Source organism: Bombus affinis, chromosome 2, assembly GCF_024516045.1.
Source record: "Bombus affinis isolate iyBomAffi1 chromosome 2, iyBomAffi1.2, whole genome shotgun sequence".
In the NCBI taxonomy this organism is placed as follows: domain Eukaryota; kingdom Metazoa; phylum Arthropoda; class Insecta; order Hymenoptera; family Apidae; genus Bombus; species Bombus affinis.
The window spans coordinates 11,090,920-11,116,440 of record NC_066345.1 but is presented as its reverse complement, the minus strand read 5'-3'; the positions used below and the strand labels follow the sequence as shown (position 1 = coordinate 11,116,440).

Below are 25,521 nucleotides of genomic sequence, written 5' to 3'. Positions count from 1 at the left end.
CATTTTGTCAATTTTTTGTACATAATTCCTTATTTAGAAACCTCCTATTACTTTATACGTTGTCCTACTTCTGTTAATAATAAATTACATCACATTTACATATGTAAAAACTAAAATTGACATGAACTAAATTGAAGATCAATTGACTCAAATTGATTCCATGACTATAGAGAAGTTTCTACTTAAAAAGCAACCCAGCAAACGAGTTAAATATAGAACCAAACATTCCATCGAAGAGTCCAGGACTTAATTACAATCACTGGCCATTTTCGTTTTTACGTATCTAAAGGTATATAGAAATCCAAGGATTTCGTATTTCTTTGAAACGACCGCGTTTATCTTTCACCTGTCAACTTCTTAACAATCACGAGTTATCTACGAGCCGCTATGGAATTAAATTTTACAATAATAATCTCGTTTTTCCACGGTATAACGCGTCGACGATGTTGCAAACGTCCGTGTCGAAAGTAGCAATCGAGTGCATGGTCTAATTGCGCGATAATTGCCAGGATAACCTTGTCGTGTCGTGGCGTCCTTCCTATTTCTTCGTTTCACAATCCACTAGGTGGCCACGTACGAATTTCTTCTTCGAAGGGATTCCACCGTTTTGAACACTTCCTTATGGCGCAATGCCAGAAATTCTGGCCATTTTCCTTTCTTCAAGGCGTTCACCATTCCACAGAAACGAAATCATAGACGAAAGAAACTTGGTCGAAGGTGATGACCCCATCACGTCATGATTGACCTTACGAATCGTGATGTTTCGCAAGGTATAACACGAAATTATAAATGGATCAACTTTTGCTCGAGGAGTCAGGCCATGATCAATGCATAATTACCTCGATAAACGAGACAGCGAATTTGCATAATAATCGCACGACTAAAAGGCTCACTGAACTTTCGTTGTACACTCTATCTTTAATTGATCATCGCTCAAGTGATTTTTGACATCCTTTTAGTCGGTTTTCGCAGTATGGACTTCCTATGTGGGTCTAGAGGTTTGATCGACGAGGCTCCAGATATATAAATTTTGCATTCAAAGGATTTTCTGGTCGTCCGATTAATTTTTAAGTCGATTCGAAGGTCTGAATTTTGGATGAACACATCCTACTGAACAAATTAAACTAAATATAAAAAAATGTTGAGTTGGTTGTTTAATATTTTTAACAACTGAATACTCGAATGATATTTTGTTATAGTAACGTATGCCAAGTTGCATGTAAAGTATGTCAAGAAATTGGAACATCGATATTTCCACTTAAAATTTAAACTCATATCAATATCAACTCTGTGCTTCGTGTCTTATCATTCGTATAATTCCTACAATTCCTAACTTGTCCCAAATCCCAAAAATTCACGAACTTATCCACAAATTTTTGTGTTCAGTAATTACACCAATGACCCCGGTTTGCCGGCTGACCTTACCGGGAATGCTGTTTTAAATTCCTGCATTTCGCAATTGGCGGATGCTCGTAGCACGTTCCTTGTTCCTGGCCACGTATTAGGCAGAACCAGTCGTTTTTGACGCGCGGAACTCCGTATTTCAATCGCGTAGAAGCGTCTATCCATGATGGACGGAGAAAGAGAAAGAACAAGAGAGTGAAACACTTGTAAACACATAGAGGAAGAAGGATAGAGAGGTTGCTCGGGTCCGGTTGAACGAGACTCGCATACGGAAAACCAATGTCCCAATGTCACAACGATGATACGCTACCGCCCCCGCTCGCCTCCCGGAATAGTTTTTTTATCCGTTGCTTTGGCGGCCGCACGATGACAAGAAAAGGTTATGTAACGCGAGGCCTAAATACCAATCGACGTGTTCTGCCGGATGCACGGAGAGGAGATCTGCATCCAGATTGCAGATTGTCCCCATCGATTGATCGCGAGTGAATCGTTTGGCTGACGTAAGCAAAAGGAACGAGGTGAGACAGTTCGGACATCGGAGGTGTCGATTATCTGTGCGTGGAATTTTTACACGATGAATTAGAATTTGTTTATTCTAATGGTGTCGTGATGAAACTTCTAGTTGGAGAGCACTGGGTCAAGTGGTAGGGGAGAGATTTTCTGGAAGCGATTAGACGTCATTGTAAATCTGTCCTTTGGATGAGTCTCTGTGTGATGGATTGAATTGATGTGATTTGCCAGTAGAGGCGATAAATATAGGTTTTGTGTTGGGATAAGATTTTTGTGATACAGTTTGTAGTACATACTACATAGTATATTTTTATACGCGTTTTGTTTATATCATATACCGTGTAATTGATTATAATTTTCTTAAAGAATCCTTGATTCTTCAGCGCAAAATTGGGCCACAGATTCGCGACGACGAGTGGCGCCAACATTGCAAAACCGGTTAATTTAGAATTGTGTCCAGTGACCCATCGACCGAATGATTGATGTTCTACGAGAGAAACGGAGCCACGATATTCGGTATAACATGCAAACGAGGCTAGTGGAAGCGCCACCGGTCGATACCAGTTCAAATAAATGCAAAAGGCGGTCCATAGACGAAACAGGACATCTACTTGGCTGAGACAAGAATATCACGATAAAGGAAAGGCGGGTTTTAGGACCACTTCCATTTTAGGAGTTTAAATCCATGTCTTATACTTGATTTCAAAATTAGATCCGATCAAAAATTATTTACACCGGATGGATTTTTGATTAAGCGATGGAGAAAACACTCTACTATAAAAAAATGGGCATCTATAAGTTAGCAAATTATAATAACTCTCTATCGGTTGGACTTTAGATGAACAAATCAAGAAAACATTTTCCAAGTTGATTACTACCGAACTATCAAATAACTGACCATCTGTCTAAATTCTACCATTCCACGCAGTCACGATCTATTAAAATATCTGTCAATACATCCAGCGTACGTTATACAGCGAATCACGTTCATTTAGCCAGTTGAATTTTAGATGAACTGATCTAGAAGAAAAATTCGCACAGTCAATCATTACCCGTTCCACTGCTCCAAACGATTGCAATCTAAACTTTCCTCCATAAAACATCAAGCAACACACCCCTCATAAATCAGCAAATCACACCGTATCAAACCCCGGTACTATTTCTCCGTGCTGTTTCACTTATCTCCCAATTAAAACAGCCTGTGGTACGATCAGTTCCACGCTCATGACCAAAACGTCTTAGAAACCCTTTCGAAAGGCGAGCACAAACACCGTCGATCCACGAGAGATCGTATCGAGAGTCCGATCCATCGAGTCGATCACCGGCGTTCCTATGTCGGAGGGAATAATTTCACGCTGAAAAGGCCCGTTAAAAGGCCGCCACGGGACCGTAATTTCCTGAACCCTGCGTGGAACGCGGCCGATACGCGAAGACCGAATCGAATTCGCGGCTCGTCCCTGAGAATCGTGGAACGAAGCATCGCGAGGCCGTCACTTTATTAAATTACATAGTCTTAAATAACGTAAAATGCCTCTCGCGGGCGATAATTCTCGGTCGAGAGCGGGCAAAGCGCGCGAGCTGGCACCGCTTGACAGGCAGCGCGCAATTGATATTGCGAAATCTTGCGAAATACATCCGCGGGGCTCCACGGGGTGAGAGGGGAGAAGGGATGAGAAGGTGGGGGAGTTTCTTCGTTTCCAGGCGATTTCGTGCGAAACAATTAGCGACGAACGAGAAGAGAGAAAAAGAAACGACACCCTTGGCCCCGCCGTTGATCCCTGTTGATTCTTCTCTCGCGCTGGTTAATCGCACACCGACTTTATGAGATTTCTGGGTGACAGTCGGTTGTTTCGTTCGTGTGGCCCATGGCCAGAGTAACGCACGAATCGTGAGTGTTTTTTGCTACGTGGATGGGACTCGTCGGTGTCAGGATGGTTTCCAGAGTTGTCTGAATGTTGGGAAATTTTGCAGATGTTTGGCCATGTTAAACGTGGTTGAACGAAGATTGACAGAGTTTGCGGTATACGCATATAATATCATGAACGTTATTTTTAAGATTAGCAGTGATATGGCGAATCATTGTTCTGATCATTCGGCTAGATTTTGAAGAACGTTCATTCAAAGTACTCGTACACTTAGAAAGAAATCCCTTGGTTTCAATTAAGTTTGAAGTTATTAAGGAAATTAATTAAGTCGTTTGACTTAGGAAACCGCATTACAATCAAGAAATTTATAGCTTGGGTTAGATTGATTTCGAAAGACATGTGCTGCTAATTGATGAAATCATTCACTGCATATTTGTTTCATTCAACAAATCGCTCTATTGCACTGGAGAATTTTTTTGAATTTTTTCAGCAAATCAATTCAATAATGAAATACATCAAATTACAATCTTCTTTCCAAACAAGTACCTCTTCTAACGAACAGCAGCAAACTTTCGTGCGTATCCTGAAGAATGCAGCGGGTTGCACAAAAGGCGCAATCCGCAGAGGGCGAGCATAAATCTCGCATGTACAAATTAGTATCAATTGCACGGGTAATTACGGGCTGCGAAAACTCAATTACGGTGTCCCGTGTCGATCGAGCCGACCACGTACGACGTGAACTGACGCGCGCCGGCCGTTTCTGGAGCACAAGTCAATCGATAGTTATTGCGCGAGGAAACGTTGGATCCGGAGAGCCTTTTCTTGGTCGGTGAACCGAGAAAACACCGAGGACATCGACTGACCCAAGACCGAGATCGTTTCGATGTCTGTTAAATATTCTATCGAAATGACTTTGCTTGAGATCTGCATGAGTGAGTCTTAGATCGCTCTTAATATATAACGTGTCATAAAAAGAAGCGTCACTTTTATGTTTTATCGTAACTTTTTTCCGTTTGTATTATGGCAATTTTATGGTAACAATCGTATAATATGAAGCATCTAATTTTATCATGCGAACGTTCGACAATTATGGTAATAAGAGTTTATTATTGAGATCAATCATTCGAATTGTTAAATTCGTACGTCAAAAAATAGGAACATTAATTGGCTCTTTCATTCGTCTGATTTAAACGGCTCTACATTTCTTCCAATTGGGAGAACTTAAAAGGAAAGCTTAAAAACGTGTATGGTATAAACGTGCATAGTCTCAAAATCTTATTTAGGTGCAGAGAAAAATAAGGTCATGTTTCAGTTAGGTTTGTGTAAGGCTTCTAGTACGGTTGAGTTAGGTCTGGGATAGGCTCACGTCATAAATAATCCGTTTCGAGCGTTTGATTCATCATTAGACATGGTGTACATTGCCGTTTGAACTTTGTCGGCCTCTCACTTGATCGTGATTGATGTTCGTCGAACATAGCACACGAAATGTATCAGCTATTGCTGCTGTAAATTAATAGGCGCTTCTCGTGTTAGTTGAAAAAATATAACACACGGAAAATAGATGTATAGTACAGTATAGTAGGTTACTGTGATATTATATAAATTCATTAATTTGTTTATTTATTGACCAATAAATAAATCTTTCAAATATGTTTGTAAATGAAGCGCGAAATAAATTAGTATCGAGCGAACACCGACTATAAGGAAGCTTTTCCTACAGGTGGTGAAAGTAAATATATCTCAAAAAGATTATTCACATTAATAATGATAGCTTTGCTTTTTATACAAATTGAACTTTTTCCTTGTATCTTGACGCTCCTGAAGTATAACGGAAGGAGAAAAACCTTTTTAAATCCACATACTTGTTATAATCAGAAGATTGAGTCTCAAACGAAATCATGTTTGTATCTCCATAAAAAGCAAAAGCGTGGTACTCGTAAAGAAATCCTGTACTTATAATGGCAATTTCACGGGATAGAAAGCTCGGTGCCCAATCAAGCAGAGCCATAACCATAACCCGAAGGGTTGCGTGCTGTACTCCGTAACAAAAAACAGATGTTCAAGTTGAATCACGTGAAAAAGTAATTGGCAAGAAACCTGCATTTTATGGGGATCGTTATCAAAAGGGTTGTTACGACGTGTTCCGCCTAGAACGTGAAGAAGTAAGCCATTGTCCATGACCCACATTCCGTGGTATAAACTCGAAGGGAATTATCTTTCAGGAAAGTAATTCCTTGTTACCATTCCCGAGAAGAGTAAACAATTATTATAATAATAAGAATTCTTCTTTAATAAACGATGATATTTATCTCTAAATTCTTCTTGAAATTTAAAAAAAAAATTCTCGACTGCTGTAATTTTTCTGTCATCAATAAAATTCCATGGAGAGATAGGATCTCGCTATAAGTGAAACTCATAGACGTCTCATATACAAAATTATGCTTCAAACATTCACTGCCGTTGATACATATGTATTTGTTGTATTTTAGATTTTGTCTGTTTCGATAAAATGAATCAGAAGATTAAGTGAAATAATGAATTTACCAAAATACTATTATTTAAAGTAAAGATATTTCTCTCGAAACGAAATGCAACCCCCATTTTTTCAAATTTGGGTGTATCATACGTCTATATGATTATAATATTGCATTAATTATCTGGAAAAAATTTGTTTAGAAAAGATCAAAAAATCCAGGCGATATTTTCTTTCGTGTTGTTCTGCGAATTATTCAGACTTTTCATATTAGAGATATGATACGCAAGACGTTCGATTTGCATTTCAAATGAAGATTACTCCGATGTCACTCGGACAACAATGTCTTTTGTTCGTTCTCGCGATCCAGCAATCTGGAAACAGAATTCTCTCAGAGCTACGATGCAATAGTTTCAGAAAGGGGAGAAGGTTTATCAGGAGATAATCGAGAATCTTTGCGCTTTCTCAATTAAGTCATAAATCAAGCCGTCAATTCCTTTGACAAAGGAAACAAAATTAAATTAAACGCGACTCGCGTGCCAAAGATAAAAGGGCAGAAACATCCTCGACTGGTTTAGGCCGACAAAACAATCGTTTTGTTCGACCCTGACCCACATGTTGCTCCGTTGTTTGCCTGTTCTACAGAGCACTAATGCTATCTGATTTGATCGCCAGCGATCTGATCTTCCGGAAGAACCCGCATCGTTGATCTTGTCCTTAATTGATTAATAATAGGCAATATTTGTATAAATGCTTTTGTGATATCTAACTCAACATTTTATTTAACAGTAAATCCCTTGCTAATCCCACTTTCATCCAAGAATTAGCCTCTTTCAGATATCCTACACTTCGTTCGATTCGTCAATTTGAGGTCATAAAACAATCCTATTATACGTGTTCATAAAAATATAGGTATCAGTACATACAAATATGTCATTGGTTACGAAAATATGAAATTACATCCCGAGGCCTTTAAAAACAGCTTATCGAGCATGAACCAATTGAAACGAAATACCAAATGTCGCTCAGACCACAACGAATTAAGCCCGATACTTTCACGATTACCATCGAACCTACAACACCCTTCGTCAATAATCCTTAGATATAGTCACCTAAAGTTTCCAAAAAATTTGACAACATCTAGCAATTCACAATATTCACCAACCAGGACAATGGTCGTCCAAAGACCCAGGTATTCGAACTTCACCTCCCACTCCCGTGATCCAAAGAGAGGGGCTGCCAGGCAGGCAACGGCAACGCATCTTCTCTCGAACGGCCGGAATCCATGACCCAGATAGCATCGAGGCGTTTTCTGGTCGGCGAAAACAAGCTGCGTTCACGAGGAAGGATGTTCTCCCCCTGGTGGAAAGCTTCTCCCCGTGTGGCTCCTTATCAGGGCTCGTATATTCCTGTTCTCTTCGTTCTCTCGCTACACAGCTTTCGGATGGTCAAGCACACGCACACACACGCACACACACAGGCTACTGGGACAAGGTTGCCAGGGGTCCATAACTATCGCGCGCTGACACACAAGAATGCGCGCTTCTTACCCACCGGCTTGGATTCACTCGGTCGTCCGTCTCTTCCTCTCTTCTCCTCGTCTGTCTTCGTCCCTGCTGTGGTGCTTGGCGGCTGTTGGGTCCTCACCGAATCCCCTACCAACACTTCTCACTCGAGGGTTCGGCCACGGGTCCCCCGCTCTGCCAAAGGATCGCAGGGGGGCCCAGTTCGGACCCGATCCCCTCTTCGTGACCCCGCTTCACTCCTCTCGTACCCCTCCTGGTCACCATCGGGACGCGCCTCCGTTGGATCGCGACGCCGTTTCGATCTTTGAATACCCCAGCGTCGTCACCGTGATGACCAGTCTTCGAATTACGGGCGAATCCCGCATACGTCTCCCGTGATTAAGCGGCCTGGATCGGGTCAGTCCAGAAGAATCACTCGCGATATAGTATTCTTGTCGGTATAGTTTATTTGGTTTTGGTTTCGAGATCGCGACGATACTTGGTTCAATTTCACGTGATTTTTTGAGAAGCAGGCGAATTTTGCGTTTCGAGGGAGAAGAGTGTGAAGCTGTGTAGGTGCGACCCTCCTCCTTTGGCGATCGCTGTCACGCGACTGAGGTCGAGGGTCTTTCGCGAGATACTGTGTGATTCGAGACGTCGTTTACTGGAATTTCAGCCAAATGTCGGTGAGTAATTATCTCTCTTTTTTAGTGGCTTTGTCGTGTGAAGATTTTGATGACTCTTTGGCCCTTTGTAAGAGAAATGGGTCATATCGATGATACAAGAGAATCTTTACCCTTGAATTTTTCTTCCTTACGCAAGAAAGTTTCAAACATTTTATCTAACGAAAGACTGTATCATTACACATTGTAAGAATGTTAAAAATTAGAAGCAATTGTAAATAAATCAAACTTGAACATAATTAGCTTGCTTTGACCGCAGAGATGGTAGAATATTTGCATTTAGAGCAGATTATTAGAATTTATAATTAGACGGAACTGGAATTCCAAGAGTTCCTCCAAATTTAACGATTTTATACATACATTGGAAGCATGCAAACGCCGAAGAGAAATAACTTTTCCTTTCGTTGAACATTCACCGACCGATCGAAGCTCGAAACGACGATACAGCTAGGTCAATCACTCGTCGAAGCGATGTAGCGCCTCACGCGTCCGTGACACTTACTTACTCGGAAACAATGCCAGTCACGTAACATCGCCGCGTTGATTGACATTGCCGCTGATTCGTTACGTGGCATCGGTTTTCCTCAGACAAACTGGGTCATTCGAAAAAAAAAAAAAGAAAAAAAAAACAAGAGTCAATAGCTACACCAAAAAAAGAAAAGAGAACCACACGAAACTAAAACACGTCAATATTAAAGAACCAAGGTAGAAAAAAATGAGTAAATCACGTTCCGGTTTAGAATAGTTAAGTAACCGTGACAACGTAACTCCAATAAGATAACAAGCACGACAAAAAGCAGGGTAAATCGAAAGTGAAATTCCCTCTTATAGAGATCCACGCGCGCAAATTACTCGTCGGTTGCAAAAGCGAACGCGCGTTGACCACTTCTCGCTGGAACGATTGAGTTTAATTAAAAACTTTTTTTACTTTTATTTATAAAGCCGCCTTGACAAATCGTACCTCGCCTATCCACCTTCTAGGAAGAAAACAAAGTAACCGATTATAATGACAAAAGAATTGAATTTCAACTAGAGAAGGCTCATAAATTATCAGCGTTGCAAAATAGTCTGAGATCTCAATCGTCGTGAGCAAGAACGTGGAATTTTTTCGTTAATTTCACGAGTCTGCGCGCCGTGGCTCTATGGTTATCCTTGCGAACCGTCGAGCGTGAAAGTCAGACCATTAACGTGCTGTTTCACTAACCGCGCGTCTGACAAGGGGATACAGACGATGCTAGTCATACGAGTTATCAGTAGTCTCTTGTATAAACGTAGGCAGCTGGTGTAACAAGGTTATGGCGATTTCGCGATGCCTGTTGGTTCGATGTCGTTTCGAGCGGATAATCGAAGTGACTATAATGCTAGTAAGGGAAACGTTGCAATCGGGATCGTCATGCTTCGATGCACGGGGCAGCGGAACGAGTCAACAATGGGGCGGCCTGTGGCTACAACAGTTTCGTATTCGAAAGGGTATCGAAGCAGCCGTGGCCACATTTTAAATTTATCTCAGGAATTGTTAAACGAATGTTAGGCACGATACTTCCTCGCAAAGAATTTTGTTCTTCGTTCTTTGATGTTGTTACGATCTTTTGATCATTTGTTAATCGTATTTTTCTATGGTTCATAGATTTTTTAAGTCTAAGAAGGATATGAAGGAATCATCGTTAATAGTTTGTTAATTATAGAGCTGGATGTTCTTCATATTGTTTATAAAATTTACGACTTTTCATAGATTCCTATGTTTGTGGTGCAATATGCACATTTCATCATTGGTAAAAATTGTCTAACATTTTATTTAGCTAATAAGTCACAATGGAATAATAAAAGTTGCAACAAATGAAAATTTTACCAATTACAGAAAATACGAACGTGTATTCTACGTTCTAATTTTATATGAAAGTTTGCCTGCAAACATTGAAAGTCTTTTTGCTCGTTGAAACGAGAATAAGATTGGAACCTAAATAGCCAAGGACCGTAGCAGACCGAGACCGTTAGCTAAATCTAATAAATGTTCAAGCGGAACAAATTCAAGTAGATAAAGCAGCTTTCTTGGCGAATACAAAGGAATATTAATTAAAAAATGTTTCTACATGCATTTTCCTATGTTTTCCTATTATCATAAAAGGGAAATGTCGTTTAGATTGCGTGGAGCACGAAGAAGTCGAAGGCATTCAGAACCGTTGCGCGTGCGAGACCGATTGTACACGTAAGGCCGCATATTATGCGTAACCTTCTCTCGACTTCGAATAAGTCAATTCACTTTCGGAAGTGGCTTGTATTATGAAAGTGACTGTGGAAAAGTCGCGTGCACGCTTCGTTGACTCTGGTAACAGCCACAGCTTCGTTCTACCATTCCAATTCGCCGCGGGATATCGGTCGTAAAGAATTGCGTCTCGAATTTTTCCAAAACCCTATTATCTCGACTATCTAATTTTCTTGTCAACGCCAACGAAAGACCACAAAGGAGGGAAAACTCGAAATGTAACAATGCAAATATAATTCGCCTCTATGTCTCGAGAGACGCTCTAGAAAATCCCATAGAACATTAATAACGCGCCAGAGCAAAGCAACAAGACGACGTTCTCCCATGTGCATCCTTCGTGGATCACATACGAGTCGTTTGGTTACCTAACGCCGGACAGCCATTAGATACAAATCAAACGTATTAATTCAACAGTGTTCCAACCAGAGAAGCATGCAATGGAAATGGAATTCAGCCTTGGCATCAGCGTGGCACCCTTCCATTTTCAGACCAGTTAAACAACTGTCGCAACGAGCACTCTGTTTCCCGCACCAGCGACGTATATTCTAATCACTTTCCATGAATAGAGAAATAATATCGTGATACCATAACGCAATGGTTCGTTAGCGTGATTTATCACCGTGACGTTGGTTTATCGCTAGGATTGGCCGTCAATGGAAGAGAAAACACTTGCTAAGAGACTTCGATGCTGTCATCGAGCACAATAAGAACGATAATAAATATGGAGAACCACCTGTGATTATTATCATTGGATAAAAAAGGTTTATTCGTAATTATCATTTGCCTAATAGGTTCGAACGATTTCTTTCCGCGAAAGAAAGCCTATTAAGACGTCGTTTTGGGTATAATCATTTTTTTATGGATCGTAACGAATTAACCGATGGGAACTTGATTCTGTCTAATGGACTCGATCGAGATCTGTGCAGGTACGATGCAGGCGAATCATGCGCACGTGATGCAAATAGGTTGCAGCGTTTCAAAGGCGACAACAGGCGCGTACTCTGGCTAAGATTTTTAATCTGCCCCCGTGGCGTGCGTGATCTACATATTCAAATTCCTCCGGCAGCAATGACACGGATTGTGTCACTGGTCGGTGGAACGCGCATTCCTTGGCAAGGTTTTTAGTACCAACAAGGGATTAATAAGGAAATTATTAGGATTTTTGTCATATTAGATTCAATAAAGAAAAAGAAAATTTGCTTCATTTCTGATAAATGTTAACTTTGATATACCACGTAACTAAAACATTTTGTGAAACTCTTTTTCTCAAACTTTCTTCCGCGAATCAACGACCATTGTTGCATTTACATATTAAATAATTAGGTTCAAACAATACTAAATTTTGTATCGTTTAGTAGTATATACTCCTCATATGATTAAAAAAATTTGGTACTATAAAAATGAAATGTAGAATCAAATTGAAAAAAAAATCGCCTCAGTGGAAAATAAGAGTGCGTATCAATATTTTTTACAGCCACTATGCCTTGGGAAAGAAACTATTTTCAAAATTCCTCACTTAAAGTTGTTCGCCATCTTACAACAAACATCCTCTCAAAGTGTTAATCTCAAAAAGAAAACTTCATCGTTTAAGAGTACGTAATACAAACTGATCGTCGTTTTCCGTTTTAAGGTTGAAGATTATCCGAAACGTGACACCTACGCCAAAATACGTAAACTTTATACTCTCAAAAGATTGTGTCATTATCGTGCAAGGGGATTAAGACAGAACTGGCCCTTAAACTCCTCGATCCATGGCCACTTGACAAATCGCAACAACTGAAAGTTTTCAAGTCGGTGGGTAGAATCGACTTCGGTTATATCGATGTCTCGTTATAAACGTGAGCGTTACGTGTTATCGCATTATGCAACTATAGGATCTGCAAGTAGGCTGACCAGACGAAAAGTCGCTTGAATTGCACGTCGCTTTTGTGGACGCCGGGCCGCGCGTATCGTGGAAACATCGAAGTCACATTAAGACTCCACTTGGAACACGCCATTAAAAAAATCAATTCGACTTCGTTAGCCATGTTCCGTGAAATCTTTGACGCCTACGTTTCAATTTGTCCACCATTCATGGCTAATTCGTCTCTTCGAGGAGAGATTGCTTTTTTGCGAAAGCCACGGTTAATCCGTGTTGAAATTTGTTTTACAGATTCTATTGATTTTCGTGCACCATGTTGCGCATGATGTAATATTGTATATTGTACTTTGATAGATTATTCATTGATTAAATAATAAACGTATGCGCTTTTGATAGGATTGATATGGAATATTAATTCTAATTCTAATCTGAACAGAAACATCAGGAAGCATGTGCTCCTATCGTTAATCGATAGAAATAAATTTTCACACAGTTGCAAGATGATTCAATTCTAAAAATACTGGAAGATAAATTAAGGCATATTATTAATAATTGCGTAAGGTTTGTAATAATGTATTTGACATTTTTGCTGTTTCTCTTCCATAATATACCGCATAAGGAATTAAGATGAAGTTCGCAAAAAGATTGTCCAAATTTCGTAACAATTGATTTTTTTTTTTGCGAAACCCTCACTACCTGAGAATTCGCGTGTATCGACCAGAAGAAGCATCGTAAAAACATTCTTTTCTGGGACGTTGACAGGCAAAGCGTGGCGAAGGTATTTTTAGAAGTACGAAGAAGGCGGTGAGAAAAAAAAGAAGAAGAAGAAGAAGGAGAAGAAGAAGGTAGAAGCGCCACTCGCCATTCGCTTTGGAGCTTCTTACGAAAGCCGAACAACAAACGAGGCGATAATTAATCATAAGCGAGCTGGTTCTCTCGAGCGGCCGTATATTTATTTAAAAAAAAAAAGAGAAAAGAAAAACGTTTGTATTTACGCGATTACGGCCAGTCGCGATCATCGTTTTATCACATTCCCGGGTGAACAGTGCTCCAAAGAGTCTCCTCCCGCGAGTCTCTCTGTGCTTATTTCCATCGTTGAGCAATCGTTTTATGCCGTACACCGTATAAATACCTGTGTTACTTCTTAATGAGGCAATAAAGTCACTTAATCATTAGAGGTATCGGTGCGGGCGCATACACCTCGCATTCGAAACGGACGCGATTTATTCGGTTTGGCTGCGCGACTCGTTCAAGATATTTAAAGCGTGCTCGGTTTCGCCGAGTCCATCGAAGAATTTTTCTCTCGTCCACTCATCTCATTTCAGCTTCTCTTTGTCTCTTTCTTTTTTTTTTTTTTGTATTTCGGTATACGCTCCGATCAGAAGGCGAGCTTCGTTGCTTCTGTCGTCGCGCTGACCACGTCTCACGAATCCACGGCATAATAAAAAGTCACGATTCCGCTGGCGTTGTTCGCCCACGGCTCCATGCTTGTTTATTTGGCCAGATGCCATGACCAGATTATCCAGTCGCGTTGCACTTGGCGACTTTTAATGTCGGTCAACTGCGTCTGAACACCGAGCTCCACACGGCTACGATCGATTAGAACCGAACCGAATGAAGCAATCGATCCGCTACCTGTTCTTAACGAGAAACACCTCCAAATGACTCCATTACGCTTTTAAAATGACCGATATCTTTTTCGCTTGTCTGATTGAATTCTGGGTCTTTCGCTTCACAGCGAATATTCTTTGCGTCTAAACTTTGGATCAGAGGAGCGACCAAGTTTCATTGAGATCTCATTCAGGTGATGACACTTTGGTATTTATACTTCTAGTATGTAAATTCGTGTGCATTACATTAACACGAATATAAATTTGTCCATTGCTATAATATTAAGAAAGATGTAATTTTCCTGAATTGCCGTCATTGAACAGTGCCATCGCTGCCAATAATCGATTAAAGCGAAGTGAAATTGCGAAGATAGGTTCAAGAATAATGAAATTCTTAAAAGTTATCCGCAGTGAGAGAAGAAACCTGAAGAATCCAAAATTTAATCGGTGGAGACGTATCACAGATGGAAATAGATCTCCAAAATCCTTCCCCAAAAATTATGTCAAATGGACAAAACGAACAATAGATTCTTATAGCTAATGTTCTTCTGAGAAAATGAAACCAAGTAAAACACAGGATGTTTCTTATTCGCCGCGAGTTCTTCGCTCTGCAGGGCGGTTTGCGGAAAAAAGCAAAAGGTAGGAAGTTTAGTAATGCGTGGGCATCCGCGTTTCCGGCGCGGAGGCGAACTGGCATTAAGGAGAGCGACAGGTTGCAGTTGTGTCTTAATGAAGTCGACGTAATACAGCCGTGAAACGCGATCGTCGGTACCGATTTCGAGGGCAAACTGCGAAACAACCGCGCGAATCGACAATGGTGAGGCGAGCAGCGCTAAAGTAAATGTTTCCATGAGATTTATCGGACGATTAGTCGAGCGTCACGCCGTAATTGGTCAAAGAAAAAGCAGTCTCGCTGTCTGTGCGGAAAAACTGTGCGACTCGACTCAAATGCACGTGGGTGGTCACGATTGTCGTATATACTTGGACACAGGTGGGTGGTGGGCTCTACGATATGACTATAGTTGGCATCTGCACTTCACTTTTGCTTGATTTTTAGAATAAGATCAAGTTTCATGGATGCTTCGAAGATGACGATTATTTTATGGACGAATGTCGGAGCATTTTTCATGTAGAAATATAATATATAATATAATAATATAATATCATAATGGTCGTACGTTAAAGTATTTATCAGGATTTTAGGGGCTATGTTTGAAAATATTTATAAAGGTCTGGAGAATATTTGGAAAATGTGCAAAGTGTATAAACGTTCAAAAACGAAGAATGAAACTGTAGCGGCACATGAGTTAACGAACATTTTGAATCAGGTTGTGGTTTTGCCTCGGTTTGTCAAGACCGTTAAATTATGTGTTATGTAAAAACAAATACCGCGCAACCGTCGAACAATGGCGAATTCAAATGTTCCGGCTCTCCCCCAACTAGTATAAATACACGGACGCGATCGCGAGCGACATTGACGATTATAAGTGATCAAGGCGATTAGTTGCGGATTATCGATATTGACGAGTATCTCAAGGACTTTGTACGAGCGTATTTATTTATTAATTTTAAATATACGTGACGATCGGTTGCAAGCGATATCTACTTCGTTACTATCTAATACTCCACACAACAATTTACATTCAATATTATCTTATGTACTTCAATCTTCTTCAATCTTCCGCAATCATATTCGGAATCATAATCATTACGAATTATAAGATTCTATTATATTGGAAGCCAGTAAATGAGCGATCCAATGTTCTCGATACATGTCACAACTACCATCTATTACCAATAGCCTCCCATCAATTATCATAACAACCTAATTTCGAAACCCAATAAACAATCTTATCCTATCCTTTTCCAGATTATTCAAAAACTAATTGTGTCCCTCGAGATACCCAACATTGCTACATCAGCCTCTCGTTTGCCCATTTCACCTGTCCAGGGTCCACCGACCGCCTACGCGAAGCGTGTCTGTCGAGCATTCGTGAATCTCCTCGCGATAACGTCGTTTTGTCGCCAGATGCTGCATAAAGATACAACAGGCGGCACGATATCTGTCCTCGCAAGGGAACATTTTTCGTATTTACATCGTTCATTACGTGAATTTGTCATTACTACCGATGTAAAATTCTCAGTCGGATGTGTTAAACGACTTTCATAAAAATCCACGCGATTACGAAATATTTACGAGCTGGTTGTATTAGGTCGCGCGCCAACACGCACAAACAGACGAATGCAAATCAGGAAGATAATAAGAGCATTCCCTCGAAACACTAAGTGTAATGTTCCACCGCTAACGGGCCAATTAATGGCGACTGGTTTAGTCCTCTCCGTCTCTTTCTCTCCCGTTTGAATTGTTGCTCCACGATGGAAACTGGAATTTCGCAAGGCACCCGCCAGAAGAGAGGGAGAAGTGTTCGCGCGTCGCCGATCGTATCTTCCACCGGTTTGTCTTCGCCGATTCGATTTCTGGAATAACTCGAATGTCGAGCGGAGCTTCAATGGTTCGGTCGAAGACCAAAGCATACAGAAAACTCTAGTTTCCATTATAGTAGCGACATAATTAATCGTGGTTACAGAATTGCTGCTTACCGTGATTTATGAGTTCGTAATATAACTGATAAATGCAGTAATACTAATGGGTATTAGTTTCACCGTAATTACGAAATCGCTGGTCTAATGTTTCCAAGTGCCATAAATTAGATCGTGACATTTGTATATTTGAATGCTTTAATATCTCAGTTTTTAAATAGCTGCATATTGGATCGGTGATTCGTCGAGAGTCAATAGACGTAAAAGCTTTTTTTCTAGGCCAACGTGAATAATTATATTTATTCATGGTTCTGTCTCGATAAAACATTAATCTTGCCAAAAACACTTGCATATTTCTGCTAACTGAAGAAACCATAATTTTGGTAACCAACTAATTGTTTCAACCGGTTTGATAATTCTAGAATTTAAATTCCTTAAAATTCTTCAAAATTACTTCGAAATAACGCTACTACTTGTTCATTTCAAGAACATTTCAAAATCAACTAAACTCATTTTTCCAAAAAAATTCTATTTTTGTCTCGAATTGCCACCGCGTAAGTTATACCACGAGTTATATCGCGTAAACTAACATCGTAGATCGAAAACATTCCCCCAGAATGTGTGTTCGACGTGCACTCAGCTCTTGGCTCTCGAGAGGCTCGTTGAAAGGTCGCGTCGACGATGTCGTTGATGGTAAAACGCGCCTCTGCTGCCACTTTTACCTTGCTTTTACCTTTCTTCTCGTTTTAAGCCCTCGGGCACCGCGAGTAAACACTTGGCACGCAGTTTCGCGTGCCAACCACAGCGCAGACTTTCCTCGTCGCTTTGTTCTCGTTACGATGTCGTGTAAGACGCATTGTGTCATGCAATCGTAACTAGGAACACAGCAAACCGGGGTCATTATGATCCCACGTCAGTCGTTTGATTAAACTGACGAGTTAAGGAGTCACGTCGCCTCTTTTGAAGTGTTCTATTCCACTGAGGGTATTTATTTAAATTCTCGGCACTTCTGATCGATGTTGCAGGGCGTGTAAAGGGCAGACATGCATTATGTGCTCACCGATGATTATGATAATTTGAATAGTTTGGCATTTTGTACGGGCACGTCATTTTAGCGAGAGACAATTTTGCATATAACTTTAATGGTTGGTAGAAGAGAAGATTCAGGGACTTTGGAGAAAGTTTTCTGATTCTGTGGATATATGTATGTGTTCGTAGAGACTTCTTCTGTTTCTGGTTTGGCATCGACGTTACCATTGACAGATGAATAACTTTCAACTTTCTTTTCGATTATCGTCAGTCACCAAAATATCGCTTATCAAGCAAAGTGAAGATTCAAGACTTTCGAACAGAATTACGATTCTTCAAATAGAGCGAACTAAAGGGATTTCAAAGCCTGTGTATCGTTAACTTTATAGTAGACATCTTTTACTATACTAAATCATTTATTCAGTGATATATATTATATCTATTCATTGCTTTTGTCGCATATATCTATTTGTAAAATTATTGGGTATTTTCAATTGATTCCATCAAGAAACAAACAATCCATAAAACTAAATTGTATACATATATCAAAGATTCACTGATTCTCTTCACTGTCTATAATCTCACCATAAGGTAACAAAAGTTTACAAAAGTTTGAACAAGTAGATTCAATCAATAAATCCAAATAATGCCCTATTCCCATGAATAGAGTTCTACTGTACAGTTTTCTGGACCAGTCAGTGATATAAATCTATCCTCGAGCTTCTCAAAGGAATACTTCTAAGCTACTTCCCATTATAAAAAGAAACATAAACTTCGCAAGCTGTATACACCTATGTATACAATGAAATGTATCGTTTTGTCGGCGGAGCAACGATAATCGCAGGTTGAGCTAGAGGTTGCAGCAGATAACGCGGTTATCCACCGCGATCCCGGTAACCTTTCGCAGTGGTTAAGTGGGATGCTCACGAAGGGAAGCCTCTCGACGCATTATTGTGAATCGTCGCGGCAATGAGCGGCCACCGTAGAGTCTCGGCTGTTATGCAATCAGCCGCGAGCACGAGCTCGCCTCGAGTAAGGTCTACGACCAAGGTACGTAATCCCAGGATGGGCAACAACGAAGCCTTCGACAATATGCCACAGCGTCGTCCCGTCTCTCAGCTCGTCCTTCGTTTGATCCTCTACCCTTTCTCTCTGTTTCATTTGCGACTCTATCTTACTTCTACCTCGCACTATACCGCGAATTGTCCACAAGATGCGATTTTCCATGCATCGACTATGTAACATGGGACGATAACAGGTGCTAGAATTCACGACAAAGCTTCTACGACAATGCTTTTCCAATCGATGCGGGGAAAATAGCGATAGCTGAAGTCCACTGTGTCGAACCATGCATGTAGCGTGTAATTGAGATATAATGGGATTTAATGAGAGTTAATTGTTGTTAGATCGGATGGATTAAATGGGAACTAGGTGGTTATGCGAGAAGGCTCGTTGATTGGATTTGGAGATGTTTGATGATCGATTGATTCGGACGAAGAGATTAGCTAAAGTGTCCGGTTACAGAGATTTTTAATCTCTAAATTTTCCATATTTTCAAGTTTCTTAGTTTCGAATTTACAAATTCCCAATTTTCCTAGGTTCCCCTAGTTTTCCAATTTTCCCGCCTTAAAATTTTCAAATATCTTAAGCTTCCAATTGTCAAATTCTTCGATTTCTGAACGTCGAATGTTTTAAATGTCCAAAATTAATTTTTGCTCATCGTGCCACTACTCGTAAAAGGCCAGAGCGACTTTCTGAGTAAATTCTCGACGGCGGTCGAAAAATCCGGCGCTTAACTCGATTTGCCAAGAAAGCGAACACGAGACGCTTCTCAAATAACCTTTTCACTCGCAGACGAAGGTAATGTTGCCAGCATTACGCAGTAAGGAATTGGGTTAACGCAGAAGCGATAAGTATGTTTCTTCAGCGTGAAGACGCGCGCCAAGAAGCAATCCTCAATCCATTATCAAAGAACAATATACCATTTCGTTCAATTCTTATCAATTAAACACTTGCATAACGATAATGAAAACGATAAATTAGCGTGATACACAGATTCCTCTTTCTCATAATAATAGACACGTGGAAAACCAGTTGAATTAAAAATCTGCATTTCTCATATTCATTGTCTAACAAATACCAGACGAGGTCGCAATCATAAATGCTGATTACAATGAGGAATCACATATGAAATAAGTATCCAATTCAAGCAAAATCCGTTGTGCTGGCTCGATTGCCATTAACGAAGTCCTTCGTATTCTTTGTCAATCAACGAAGTAAATGTGTACTTCCCGTTCAAATATTTTTGTAAATAATTCACGAATTGAATTGTTAAGGTATTTTATGGATTGGGGGTAATTGTAGTTGTTTCGGCGAAAATATAAGACAAAACTACAATGGGTGATACCGATGAAGTTTTACGAGAATTTTCTTCTAGCAACGTAACGGGCCAAGAACGTCGTTGAATACAAATGACACGTAGGAAAAAGCCGTGTCCACGGTCGCTTTTAAAATTATATAAATCGGGCGTTTATTACGTCAGGGATGGAATGCGGCTCTTGGAATAACCAAACAAACATCAAAAGTCAAGATTCTTAGAATTTAAAACTAGCAAAAGCAACGCGAATTTAGCTCGGCTAACTTTTGTGAATATAATTGTCATTCCCAAGAAAGATAATTAAAATTTTATTTTTAAATGTATTCATTTTTAAATCTATTCATATTAATATATGTAAATTATTTTTAACATTTTTTTTAAATTTAATTCAAAATAATCCTTGCTTTAAAACGATCCTCCATTATTATATTAATATTAACATATGTCATCAATTATAAGAAATTAAAAAATTTAGTTTGGAATAACTGAGATAACTCGTGGCTTCAAAACAATCTTCCATTCTTTTCTGACGGCACAGAATTTATGAATGACGTTTAAAATTGGCCAGAAGGCAATAACTACGAATCGATCCGTTCCGTGTTCTCCAAATTGTCCATGTAACAGGACTATAAACCCACAGTTAACGAAAGTCAACTAGGAAGTGGCGGATAAATACACGGATTAAACGAACATCGATTTTACGGTTTCTCGATCGAGCAAGGTCAGCAGATAATTTGACTTGGAGCCTCTTATATATAATGATGACGCGTCCCTTCCGTTCGCCAAGAAAAAGGCGGGTCATTTTAAACCCGATCCTCCCTCGAATATTAAATGGTCGCAGTAAGAAACTGCGTTTAAGTGGAAACCACGATAAACAAACAACGAGCGTATCATAAAACGACGATTTCCCGGAGCGAATATGATTCCAAGTTGAACACAAGCCTGCCATTAAGCATGTTAATCGAGGCCTCTTATTGCACTCTCCACAGAACATATCACGCTAAAATAACGATTACAGTTTTCGAAAAATAAACCAACTCTGTGTATCACTCTAATTTATCGTTTTCATGACGCTGTTCTCCATTCAATAGCTAAAAAACAACGATCAGACTCTTACATGTTTTCACGATCCTTCAAAACAGTCTTGTTCAAGTAAGAATATTTCGAGAATATATCTAGCTTTAATTTAATTAGAATACACTGCGTGCCGTAAGTATTAAACCACACATATGCGTTCAGATGCGTATAATCCGCAGTTAGTGTCTACAGTAAATTCACAGTTTGCACATAAAATCTGAATGTTTTTGAATATTTTATAGCCACACGTGAACTGCGGATTTTCATGTATTTATAGAAAATTTGAAAGCGCAGCATTGTACAGAGCGCGCGTCACGTGAAAAATTACTTAAGATATGCAAACTATAGTACTTTGTATAATGTTTAGTAAGTGAAACAATTTTCTACTGACGTTCTGCTTTTTAAATGATATTCTCAGAGATACGAATTTGCACGAAAATCCGCAGTCTAGTTATGATGCATAGCGTAGTAATGCAAAATGGGAAAGAATCACGATACGATATTATCGCGGGAGAACAAGAATCACAAGAACGCGGGTAGAATCGTGGGTGAACGGAACATCGCTTCTGCGGGCCACTTTCCTGCGATTAACCTCGTTTCGAGGTGGCGTCCTCGCTCCTGGGGGCAAGTGGCGAACGATTATGGTTGCCGGTTGCGGGCAATAAAGGCAAGTCGCGCGTGTCGTTCGACTCAATTAACAGTCAGAACGATTTCTCGAACGAGCTTTTTCGCTGTTCAAACGCGAAATCCGCCCACGAGAACCGGGCGTACATCGAAAAGGCAATTTTGGCACGTCGAGTACTACAAAGATGTTGACGATTTGGATTTTAAGGATCGTAAAAACGATAGGATCGCTTTAATCGGAGTACACGAAGCGTATAGTAAAGCAGAATTGCTCTGGTTTTCTGTTTGTCCTGAAGGTTTCCTTTCTGAAGGTCGACATCGTAATAAAAGATGATTCTTGATCTTACTTGGGAAGATCCAGTTCTTTGTCAACCGGAGAGAATTGAATGCTTCTCGATAGTTGTATTACCATATGAGTTTTGGACATTTCTGACGATTTCGTGCAGAACATAGTGATCTTATATATTGTATTTTTTATTTGAAAGTGACAGAGTTTGAAAATATTCGCTTCTTATCAAATATAAGGGACTGTCTTTGAATATAATAATATGGTACATTTGGTTCGTGATATCTATCGGTAAAAGAAATGGTAATCATAAAATAGGATCATGTCTTGTTTCTGCTATCTTTACTTTATTATTCCAGACAAACTTAAAGAACTTCTTCCTAGCGATAACTTGAAGAAACACGTTTGCGTTACTATAAGTCTTTGTCGGAATAGCTTTTTAATCGAAGATAGAATTGAAAAGATTGAAACTTCAAGAATAGGACTGCGAATTCATGCGAAATTTAGTTCTTTGTAATTCATTGTTAAATTCGAACAATTTTAGCTCTGGCAGCAATAGATTCTCATGGACTCATTTTTGCTCCTATTTCTTGGTTAGAAAGCCTTGCAAGTGACCTTTATCAACTAGAAAATTAGACTAAACCTTGAAGACACGACTGAGAATTTCTCTGAAATATAATTCTTTGCATCCTACAATCAAATTTGAATAATTTTGATCCTGGCAGCGATTAGATCCCGAGAAATCAGTTTTTGCCTCCAATCCCATGGAACGGTTTACAGCTAGGAATTCTGCTTACGAAGCGTTTAAGATCAACGTGGCGACTTTAACAGGGACCACAGGATCGTGAATTCTTCACGATCGTCGACTTCTGCGGTGAAGTTTCGAGAATGCGTGGAACGCGAATGATCCAGATTGGGTACCAAGGTCGGCCATTACAGCTCGCCGATCGTTTATTACTTTTCCTGATCTTGTATTTTGAGATTAAGGCCGTGCAATGAATTATGACTGTGTAAGCGGCGCATATAATTGATTTAAGGCAATGCCGGCACTCGTTCGATGCGCGCTTTCCGGCTGAACACGAAGATTGCACAAAGAAAGAGGGAGAGAGAGGACGTATTAAGTGACGAGTCAATTAAATAATGTCCGAAGGCGAGCATACTAAGGACTTCGTATCAATCAGATAATTGAAACGCGGCAGTATAGGTAGACCGCGTACTTAGTCACGCTGGAAGATTTAATTAACCGGAGAAGGACTACAATGAGGCCCGTTCCCCAGGGTTTCAATGTACGGACGTTCCGGCTTTATGCAGATTAACCGGAGATTGAATTAGCCACGGATATGAATTTATCAATTTAATCGCCCATTAATTCTAAGTAATTCCATCTTTTAGTTCACTTATCATGATTCAAGTCAATGACTGCATGTATTTAGTCACTCTTAAATTCTTGTACTTTATATAATTGATAATCATGAGATATCAAACTTTCACTTGATGAAATAAAATATGTTCTTCAACAAGGGGGATATTAATATTGTGCAACGAAATATATTGAACTAATCTATCAACTTTACTTACAAAACTCTACTTTCAAATTAATCACTATTCATACATAGGTTTCATCACGCTCGTACTAAACACCAAGATACTTGAACGTAACTCAAAGTGTAATGTCCAAAATTAACTACCATTCGTAAGTTTCATCTTACTCACGCTAAATCAGGATTCCTCCAAGCATTGTTCCATCTTTACATTAAACGGTCGTCAGGGCCATAGTCATCCACGTTCTATCATCCATCTACCAGTTTCATTAAAGCAGCCACAGATCCATGAATCAAACTAAGCGGTGCTGTCTCAGAATATAATGTATTACTCGAATCGAACACCGTTCAAAACTTTTCATCTCACTCAACTGAACGAACAGGCTCATCAAACCTTTTATCTCAATAAATCAGAATATTTGCAAATACAAAAAATAACATCCCTCTTCGTGTCAAACATTCATCAGGATCGCACTTACATATGCACTCGCGTGTTTCGATATCGATCCATGGGGTCTATCGGATCAACCACAGGGACACCGCACCAGTCACCAGGTCTCTATTTATAAAACGCAATTACAATTTTCCTCCTGCAGAGAGGGAAATCAGCCTTCGTGGCCCGCCTTTGTGTCCGGTCCACCTGTTGCACCAGTGCTGCATCCGTTATCCGTGTTTCGCTGACGTGTCGGAACCTGGAGGTACGTTTACCTTCGTCCTCGACTCGAAGAGGAGGCTCTCTCCCTGGGGCTGTGGTCTCGTCCGGTTCTCCTTTGTTTAGCGCGGTCAGTTCGACGAAACACGCTGGACTTCTCTCGTGCGGCTGTGGCCGCTCTCACGCTGGGGGAATACCAGGCAAAAAAGCCTTGCCCTTGCACGCGTTTGTTACTGCGAAAAATCTACATTCCGGTTGGCTTGGAATTCACCAACGTGCGCACACACGCCTATGTGCCAAGGATCGATGCCAGAAGCTGAATTAATTATCCCAAAGGGGAGACAACGCGAAGAGAACACGCGTTTTCGCGTTTCGCGATCGTGGGCGAGTCTCTTCTTCTTGCTGCTCCTTCCATCTACGGTTTGATGCCTCCTCCATTCAAGGTCGCGGACTGGCTTGATCAGTGAATCGAGTCCTGTGCTTTTTGCTTTTCATGCGTTCTTATGGCGATGCTGAGTTTTCTTGATTTAATGCAATGTTGAAGAGCATAGATAAAGATAATCTTTGGTAAATCGTTGGCTTATCATTGAAACTACCAGCCCGTAACATGAATCTAAATTTGCTATGCACAGCTATCTAAAAGCTAAAGCGAATTTAATTTAATCTCGATGAAGATTTGATTCTTTAGAATGATGGAATTAATCAATTTGGTTCCTGCGTGGTTCGATCGTGATTCATCATGATTTTGTTGTAATAAAAGTAAAAGTTAATTTGACAAAAATACCTTCATCTTCGTAATGAAATAAAATTGCAGTTTTTTACAGAAAGAAAAGATGTTTGACAATGCTGTTTGATCTTAATAATTCTTTAATTTTATTCATCCTATGAATAACACTATCTTGGAATAATTTTTTGCTCCAAATTATTGGCGAATATTCCAGTGAAAACGTTTCAGTAACACCATGTCACCATCGCGGTGGTCGAAAGTTTTTACTTGACGTTGTAAGTGGATTCTCTTGTTCATGCACAGACATTACAGAATCGGCTTCCTTCGGTTGTAAATCGACAGCGAACGAAGAGTTCCGTGTCGTTCGGATCGTTCAACAGACGGAATGACACCGTGTTGTAGGCGTATGAAAAATGATCTCGAGGAAGACAACTCGTCTGCTGAATGTACTGATCGATTCTTCGGCTATTTTCTTACGGTCTTACGTCAGGTG

The 25,521-nt window shown here is 40.0% G+C and overlaps 1 protein-coding gene and 1 long non-coding RNA gene across 2 annotated transcripts in view; both read right to left on the bottom strand.

Annotated features, from left to right (window-relative positions):
* The window catches only part of LOC126928949 (nuclear migration protein nudC), a 103,039-nt gene that overhangs the window by 23,357 nt on the left and 54,161 nt on the right, over positions 1-25,521 (bottom strand). The gene's annotated exons all lie outside the window — the stretch shown is intronic.
* On the bottom strand, positions 814-23,815 carry LOC126928994 (uncharacterized). The gene is made up of 2 exons (XR_007717040.1): positions 3,030-23,815; positions 814-2,934 (listed from the first exon to the last, which is right to left on the bottom strand). It is a non-coding gene; the product is annotated as an uncharacterized LOC126928994 (long non-coding RNA).